Here is a 9,128-nt window from a genome sequence, read left to right as displayed (position 1 = left end):
AATAAATCGAGTCACTGGATAATACTCATCCCATGGTGCTTATTTGAGAATGACCACACTCATCTTTCAAACAAAATCCAATTCATTTCAAGGGAAGAGATTTAAGAATGATCTATTCGTTCTACTTGATGCCTCTTTATTCCGCGTGTGAAACATTCTGGCGCCTAAATCTCGTTCATCTCTAGGAGGTCCCCACTGATTCCCGATCTCCTCATCTGTCTGAGTGGTTTTTCCCATTCCTTTATCATGAAGAACAATTTTAAAAAGATGCTGCTGGGAAATGTGCGCCATTTCCTCTAGTTCAGTTACAGTTTCACTTGTGTCTGTCTTTATGAGCACACAATACTAATAGACATGTTTCAGATGGTAATTAACTATGTTAGTCTGCATCTCTGAAGCCATTAAATTCTGTTGTGGATTGAACGAGTTGCGAATATGTGTATAAGCAGTACATACATTTATTTCCTGCTTTTGCATCCTAAAATACAGCAATTCTGATTTTCCGAAAAACATTTCAGTTGACGTAACATGGAGATTCACATAATATAGAGCAATGAACTTCAATTCTGCAGATTTAGCTCACGCTCAACGAGATAAATCCAACAGTACTTCTGGCCGGTTTCGAACCGTTGACTTTTCGCGTGTGAGGCAAACGTGATAACCACAGCACCACAGAAACAGAAGACTGCACACTCCAGCAAACCGGCCTATCTGCAATGTTCAACTGCACTGTGTTTCGACTGAAAGCCCATGTCAGTCAATTCAAGAAGAAAACCGTCACTTTCAATTTACTAACTTATCTTGAACTTCAAATTTTTAAAGCGTTCATTGTAAAGCGTACATCCTAGTAGATAATTTCTGCACTCTTTCTAATTTAGTACAGTGACCAGAACTGTACACAGTATTTCAACTGTCCCCAGTGGTGCTGTGTGACACCCAAGTGGTGAGATAACGGACAGTAAACAAACTAACAGTAAAGTCACTATCCTACAGCGAGAACTTCCAGATTTAGCGATTGACTTGGGGAGGAATATCGAAAAATGGGGTAAAAGAACATGGGAGCAGCAGTCGGCCATTCGGTCCTTCGATTTGGTGTCGCCATTCAGTTAGATCGGGGCTGATCAGCCTGAACGCCACTTTCCAGCGCTATCTGCATAACCCTTGATGTGATGATGCTCCATGAAGCTACTGAATTTTTTGAACATGCTCAATAATTGACATTCTACAAAAAACTGCTTATTTTCTTATTGTGACACGGAAGTTAAGGAAGGCTAAATAATTATATCATTGCTTTTCCTCAATATGTCCATTAGCCTTATTATCAGGACAGTTTCAACAGAGATTCCAGTGATTTCCTTTTTCTGTGTGTCTGACATGGGTGCCACTGGTTGGCCAGCATTTATTCCCCATCACGAGTTGAGAGCCAACCACATTGCTGTGCCTCTGGAGTCACACGTAGGCCGGACCAGGTAAGGACGGCAGGTTTCCTTCCCTTAAGTACATTATTGAACAAGATTGTTTTTTCCGACAATGGTTTCATGGTCATCAGTAGATTCTTAATTATATATATTGTTTTCATTGAATCGGGTCCGCACAACATTAGCTGAGTTTCTGAATAACCTCGCGCGAATACCATAAAGCCATCGACTCTCCTGTTGTCAATATCAGCAATACTGAAAATGTATACAGGGACCACAGAGTGAATCATGCTGCGTATAAAGAATTTTACCATTCGCTGCTCCATTCACCCTGTCACTCTGCGGCAGTTTTATTTATACGAGGCTCCCTCTGGTTTCTGTCACTGTTTCTCAGTCCCCAGCAATACACCGCGCTATCAGACAGCCACAGCTCACGGGTGGTGAGCTTCCCCTTGCTTTTGGACCTGTCGATGGATACAGAAAATCGGAGCCCCACGTCCTCGGCACTGGAAATACCTCCATAATTGGGAGTGTGGATCAAGAAGGTGGGAGCTTTCTCCCTGTCCTGGCGGTAAAATTGAATATAATATGCACCAGTTGCTGAGCAGTTGAACTTAATGGGCACCGAGTCTCCTTTAAACTTCATCGCTATCACCGGCTCCTGTGAGATCGAGTCTGCAGCAATGACACCTGCAGAAATTTAGAAACATCAAGCGTTAAGATGTCATTATCATTTGATTGTAAATAATAGCATTAGGGAACGGATCACATTGTAATTAGCAACAAAGTGAAATTAAATTAATGTCGAAGTTGCTTGCAAGAGGAAGATTGTGTAAATTGTTGGCTGACCAAGTAAGAGAGCTGAAACAGTGAGAACTTAATACAAAACGAGACCCTACATCTTTGCAGCAAGTTTATTGCGGAATTAAACAGAATGGGTGAATCTGTAATTGTTTCTGTGAAGATATTCATATATATCCGGTCTCTCCAGCGATTGGTTCATTCCTGAAAGAATCAACTGGTGACGTCTAATCAGCTCCACGGTTATATAAACGATCTGGAAGAAGCTGTAACTGGGGTGATCAGTAAGTTTGCGGACGACACGAAAACGGCTGGACTTGCAGATAGTGAGGAACATTGTCAGAGGCTACAGAAGGATGTAGATAGGCTGGAAATTTGGGCAAAGAAATGGCAGATGGAGTTCAATCGAGATAAATGCGAATTGATGCATTTTGGTAGAACTAACGTAGGGGGGGAGCTATACGATAAATGGCAGAACCAGAAAGGGTGTAGATACGAAGAGGGACTTGGGTGTGCAAGTCCACAGATCCTTGAAGGTGACGTCACAGGTGGAGAAGGTAGTGAATAAGGCATATGGCATGCTTGCCTTAATAGGACGAGGCATAGAGTATAAAAGTTGGGGTCTGATGTTGCAGTTGTATAGAACGTTGGTTCGGCCGCATTTGGAATACTGCACCCAGTTCAGGTCGCCACACTACCATTAGGACGTTGAGGCTTTAGAGAGAGTGCAGAGGAGGTTTACCAGGATGTTGCCTGGTATGGAAGGGCTTAGTTATGAGGAGAGATTGGGTAAACTGGGGTTGTTCTCACTGGAAAGACGGAGGATGAGGGGTGACCTAATAGAGGTGTATAAAATTATGAAAGGCATAGATAGAGTGAACGGTGGGAAGCTTTTTCCAAGGTCGGTGGTGACGTTCACGAGGGGTCATAGGTTCAAGGTGAAGGGGGGGGAGGTTTAACACGGATATCAGAAGGACGTATTTGACACAGAGGATGGTGGGGACCTGGAATGCGCTGCCGGGCAAGGTGGTGGAGGTGGACACACTGGGAACGTTTAAGACTTATCTCGATAGCCACATGAACGGAGTGGGAATGAAGGGATACAAAAGAATGGTCTAGTTTGGACCAGGGAGCGGCGCGGGCTTGGAGGGCCGAAGGGCCTGTTCCTGTGCTGTATTGTTCTTTGTTCTTTGTTGTTCTTTGTCTCCTGTTCTCCAATTCATCCGTCACCTGATGAAGGCGCAGCGCTCCAGAAGCTCGTGTTACTAAATTTAACCTGGTGTTGTGAGACTACTTATTGTGTCTACCCCAGTCCAACGCAGGCAACTCCACATCATGGCCAATTCATCCAATCAGCTCACAGACTCTTTGCTCTCCAACTCATTACGTCAAAGCAGCTTCAGCGAATCAGTCAAGTTGTTTTTTTAGAGAGACGAGAATTCACTGCAATGGTCACCCCTTAACCTACACAGCGTGGGAGCTGGTGGCAGTGAGGGGAAATAGTTAATGTTGTTGTCCTCTTTTTTTTTAGGTCAAACCAAACCAAGTAAGTTAATGTTGTTGTAACAATGTCGGAAGTTCCAATTCGATAGTTTCAATATTTTGCACATCTCTTTTCATATTATATCAAATTGAAAACATACACAACTGAGAGCCAATGTTTCAAATAACCTTTTCTGATTTCGGGATGCCTCGTATTTAACATCAGCGGGGTTCTTATCAAACATCACAGCAGCGGGTGGGGGCGGTGGCGGGGGAAGGGGTTTGGTTCCACAGGTTGATCTTCCCGATTCAATATCATCGAGGAGATTCTGAACAGGCGTTGGAGTGTGGTGACTCGGGGAATTTCACAGTAACTTAATTTCAGTATGAATGTAAGCCTACTTGTGACGAGTAAATAAACTTTATACTTGCCTCAGAATGTTCCTGGAAACATCTCCTTTCTCAGGAAATCCATCTCCGGCCTCAGAATTTATTTTACCTAAATTAACTGCATCTAACACTATCGTAGGCAGTGAGTTTCTGGTTCTCAGCGCTCGCTGTGGAAAAATGTTCCCTCCAAATCTTCTCTGCGCCCACCTTGCCAAAAATCTTAAAATTTGCCTCTTCCCCCTCAAAACTTGTCCTAATTTAGTCCACCTCGATTAAATCACTCCTCAATCTTCTTCACTCAAATGGAGAATAATCTCAGGGTCATAAACCACAACCTTCTCGCTAATTTGAACTTTTCTAACCTAAACTTACTTCAAAGAAATTCCTCAATGGAATTTAAGTAGAATTTCTCAACTTTTGAAAAAACATTTCGATGGAACTTGAGTATTTTGTGAACTTCTTTCTACGAAACATATTTAAATCAAATTCCTCCGCAGAGTTTTACAAATTTTCATCAACTTATTAGAAACTATTTTCACCATTCAGAAAAATGTAAGATTTCCACGTTGTTCATCTAGAAATTCCCAACTTTTTAAAAGATAGCTTAAAATACTTTTTCCAAATAATTTCACGAAAATTCGTAATTTAAAGAAAATAATTTAAACATACTCAATGAAAGTTTATCAGTGGAATCTTACTTAAAATGGCCAACTTTCTTTTGAAAATTAATGACCTAAGATAAATTTCTTCATCGAAGGTGACTGGATTGAGTAAACATTTGTCTGAATTGGTTTAAAGTTACTGAAAATACATTTTTTCATCGAAACTGAAATGGAGTTTACGAACTATTTTAAAAGTTTACACCGAGCCAGCCAGGAGTCGAACCTGGAATCTTCTGATCCGTAGTCAGACGCGTTATCCATTGCGCCACTGGCCCACATACGGGGAATTTGCAACATTTGCTACATATTGGCCAGACGGTTCAAAGCCGGGCAGAAACCAATACGTTTAAGTGAGGAAAGGTTGCTTAATTAATATTTTATTTACTGCCATCCCTAATGGCCCTTGAATTCAGTCAATCTGCTGTGTTGGAATTCAGCCTGCTTCTCTGCGTTTAATTTCCAGCGACAGTAACACGACTCAACCCCTAACTACTCCCTCTGTGAACCCACTGCCGAACATTACCCGAGTAGAATATCTTACAATCAAAGACATTGGCTCTTACTTATGCCTAAAAATACATTCAGGGAAAAAGAGAAGTGCTGAAAATTCACAACAAAATGAACAGGAAAGAAGATGCGCTTATTGTGACTCAGGAGACATTTTATCAGTTCGAGGTGGCGACAAGAGCAGGTCAGAGGCTGGGAAACCTGCGGCGAATAACTCACCTCCTGACTCCCAAAAAACAGACCACGATCTACAAGGCACAAATCAGGAGTGAGATAGAATACTTTCCACTTGTCTGGAGGATGCAGGGATTCACCAAACGCACATTAGACAGCACCTTCAAAACCCAAGACCACTACCACTGGCAGGTTTGCCCCCACTCCCCCGATCCACTGCATACCCCCCCCCCCCCCCCCCCCCCGCCCCCGCACCTCAAGTCACTCAGCATTCTGATTTGGAAATATATCACCGTTCCTTCACTGTCATTGGGATAAATCCCTGGAATTCTCTCCCTAACAGCACTGTGGGTGTACCTACACAAATACACTGCAACGTTTCAAGAAGACAGGTCATCACCACATTCTCAAGGGTAATTACTGATGGGCAGTCCATGCTGATCTAACCAAGCGACACCCACATGAACAAAAAGAAACATCCAGCCAGTTCCCCGAACCCGCAGTCATGGGGTCAGCTGAAGAGGTGAATGGGGATAAAATGAATGTCCAGTTGCATAGCCAACCCTGTTGAATGTATCTTGATTGTCTATCGAGTGTGTTGTGCTGATAGATTCCCCGCAGTTTGTGCTCAGGTTCTCAAACTAAACCCCATGAGAACCAATCCCTTCATCTGCACCGCAAAGAAATAAACAAAATCTGCAATTTACAGAATCTCATAGAATTTTGTGGGAGAGGACGCCACAATGGTTAGATCTGCTGCCTCAGCATGCCAAGTACGTTGTTTCGATTCCTGGCTTAGTCACTATCTGTGATGATGAAGATTTGCAGCTTTTACAAGCTGCAGCAATAGCACGAATGCAACCCCATTGCCGTAATGGGTAAGATACTGGCTTTATAAACCACGGGTTGTGGACTCGAGTCCCATCTGGAGTGCAGATATCAAACGGTTAGGTGTCCAACGCTGGCAAATGCATTTCTTATAGACCCTGGCTGTTTCTGGGAAGATGCATTTTGGGTTAGCACTGCTGCCTCACAGCGCCAGGGTCCCAGGTTCAATTCTTGACCTCGGGTCACAGTATGTGTGGAGTTTGCACTTTCTCCCTGTAGTTTCCTCCCGGTGCTCCGGTTTCCTCCCATAGTGATCTATCTAGATAGATAGTTATATAGTATGCTGCCTTCTGTTAGGCTTTATATATGTGCTTGTATATAATGCAGTATACTGCAGATTCTGTAAATCTGAAATAAAAACAGAAAATGCTGGGTTATTTCAGTAGTTCTGGCAGTATCTGCGGAGCGAGAAACAGAGTTAACGTTTCCAGTCCAGATGTCAGATGGCCAACCCGGACACGATGGGCCGAAGGGCCCCTTTCCGTTCTGTAAAACTTTGTGCCTCTATGATCCTTTTTCGGAGTTGGCCAGCGGAAAGCAATCCCGCCGTTTGCACCCGAAACAAATCACAATACCTGACTTGGTCAAAAGGAGGCAATTAAAGGGCTCGTTTAGGATTTGAACCCGGGATCTCTCGCATGTCTCATCGACTAAAATACCCGAAGCAATAATCATGCTCTTCGACCAACCAACCTACCCAAAAGCAAGCGTAAGCAAAATATAGCTCATTTCTCTTTCGCCAAAGCAGTTTAGCCATCTCTGGTGAAAGCCGACATTGTTGAAATAATCCACCACATCAGCATTTGTGGATTTAAAGCTCCAGCAAAATATCCGCCCAATATTGCTAACTCGACTGGGCGCTTTTGTCTATGAAGTACACATAGTACCCGTCAGGCTACACAAAGAATGCCGAGTGCCAAGCTGAACGAACGAGAATATTTGCAGTATACCAACAGTAATAGCAACTTTGAAAACTCATAATATATCTCGTGAAACAATATAAGTTTGCTATCAATGCTAAAATATTTCTGTTCCGACATTTGCTCTTTTAATTACATTTTCTCAATAATGTTACTGGCCACGACTGGAGACTGCAAATAGCCCCGAGCCTGAACGCAACATGGTATCGTCCTGCCCTCTGGTGGCAGAGATATGGAACTACAAAATGCAGCTTTTTCCCACCTATGAATCTTCAAGACTCATGTTTGTGTTCGACAATTTCCGACGATAAATTCTTCCGCGTTTTTATTTATTCCCTTTTTCAAATCTGAGACTGCACCTCGGGTGTAGAATCATTTTTCATGAATCTACCTCTTCTGGAAAAGGCAAACTTTTCCAGATGTGGCTCATGGAGACTCTGTCACTCAGCCGCGGTCCGCAGCAGTTAAAACAGAAGAACAGGTGACTTTAAAATTGAGTTATAATACCACATTTTACTCTCTGAAAAGGGCAACATTCTGAACAGGTCAATAAAGTTACTTTTCGTACCTTCCTTGTTATAAACCAAAGAAACCAAATTAGTCTATTAATCCCTGACACTATTCTGATTTATAACCAATTTGTCCAAAGGATGGGCGATCTCCCGATTTTGTCGTCCCAGGATTTGAACAGCGAACTCCAGCCATGATTTTCACAGATTTAGCATCATTTTCCCAAATAAATATCAACAGTCACAAAGACCGTGTCTGAAGAGCCGTAATTTAGATTTTTCGGCAGCATGTGTGTCTTGTTCTGTATTGTAGTGAGGAATCCAGTCAACAGCCTAATTCCAGCGCGCAGAACCCGCCACCAGAGGGCGCCACATTCTCGCCTGGGCGCCAGAAACTCACGTGATATTATCACTGACACCTGCATGGATGGTAGGCTTGTGAGGTCACAATAGACACAGCCCCCCCCCCCCCTCCCCCCAACACCCACAAACACAGACACATAAACTCACACTGAGCCACGCACACTGACACTCTCACAAACACACTCACTGCAATGAGCTGAACAGAGCCCGGGTTCCCTCTCTCCTTCTCAATCTCTGACTCACTCCGTTCCCATTCAGTGAGATAGATTCACTCAGACATGTTTCTGATCTTCCTGGCGGCGCTCTTGCACGGTAAGCACTGGGTAACGTACATCAAGCCAGATAAACACATTAGATGGTAATATAATTAACCATCACAATTATCGATGTGAGGGGTGAATGGGGGTGGGGGAGGTGGGGTGGGGGAGGTGGGGTGGGGGAGGTGGGGGTGGGGGGGGGAGGGGCGGGTGCTGCAGAAACAATCGCAGATACAAACATTAACTCTTGATATTTCATTCCTCTACCTTCACAGGCGGACTGTGCGCAGATCCAGTAGCACAGTCATCGCTGCCAATAACCGCATCAGAAGGGGATTCAGTGCAGTTGGGTTGTGAATATACAGACAAGAATATGTACAGCATGCAATGGTATCAGCAGAAACCGACACAACCAGCGACATGGATTATTACCAAAGCATTAACAGTGAAGGAAGATGAAGTTTCGGGTCGATATCTGGCGGCTTCTGACGCGTCTAAACAGAACGGTTACCTCAATATAAGCACCCTCAGTGTGGAGTACGGGGCGGTCTATTACTGTGCAGTGAGGCACAGCGTTAGATTAAAGGTAAAACCCCGTACAAAAACCTCAGCGAGTATTTACAGCTCCATTAAGTTTCCTCCTGCGCGAATGGTTTGACCCGGCTTCAAGAAGACAGTCATTTCTAATTAGGGTAGAGCCGACGGGATGATTGGATATCACCTGAAGACTCTGTCAGCAATAAGCCAATAAGCAGAT

General features: G+C 43.6%; 1 non-coding gene across 1 annotated transcript; it reads right to left on the bottom strand.

Annotated features, from left to right (window-relative positions):
- Positions 1-4,955: 4,955 nt before the first annotated feature.
- Positions 4,956-5,028, bottom strand: trnar-acg (transfer RNA arginine (anticodon ACG)). The gene has a single exon. It is a non-coding gene; the product is annotated as a tRNA-Arg (tRNA).
- Positions 5,029-9,128: the final 4,100 nt, after the last annotated feature.

This window comes from Mustelus asterias, unplaced genomic scaffold (assembly GCF_964213995.1).
Source record: "Mustelus asterias unplaced genomic scaffold, sMusAst1.hap1.1 HAP1_SCAFFOLD_553, whole genome shotgun sequence".
NCBI classification, from domain to species: Eukaryota; Metazoa; Chordata; class Chondrichthyes; order Carcharhiniformes; family Triakidae; genus Mustelus; species Mustelus asterias.
The sequence above is the reverse complement of the archived record's forward strand: the minus strand, read 5'-3'. Positions and strand labels throughout refer to the sequence as shown.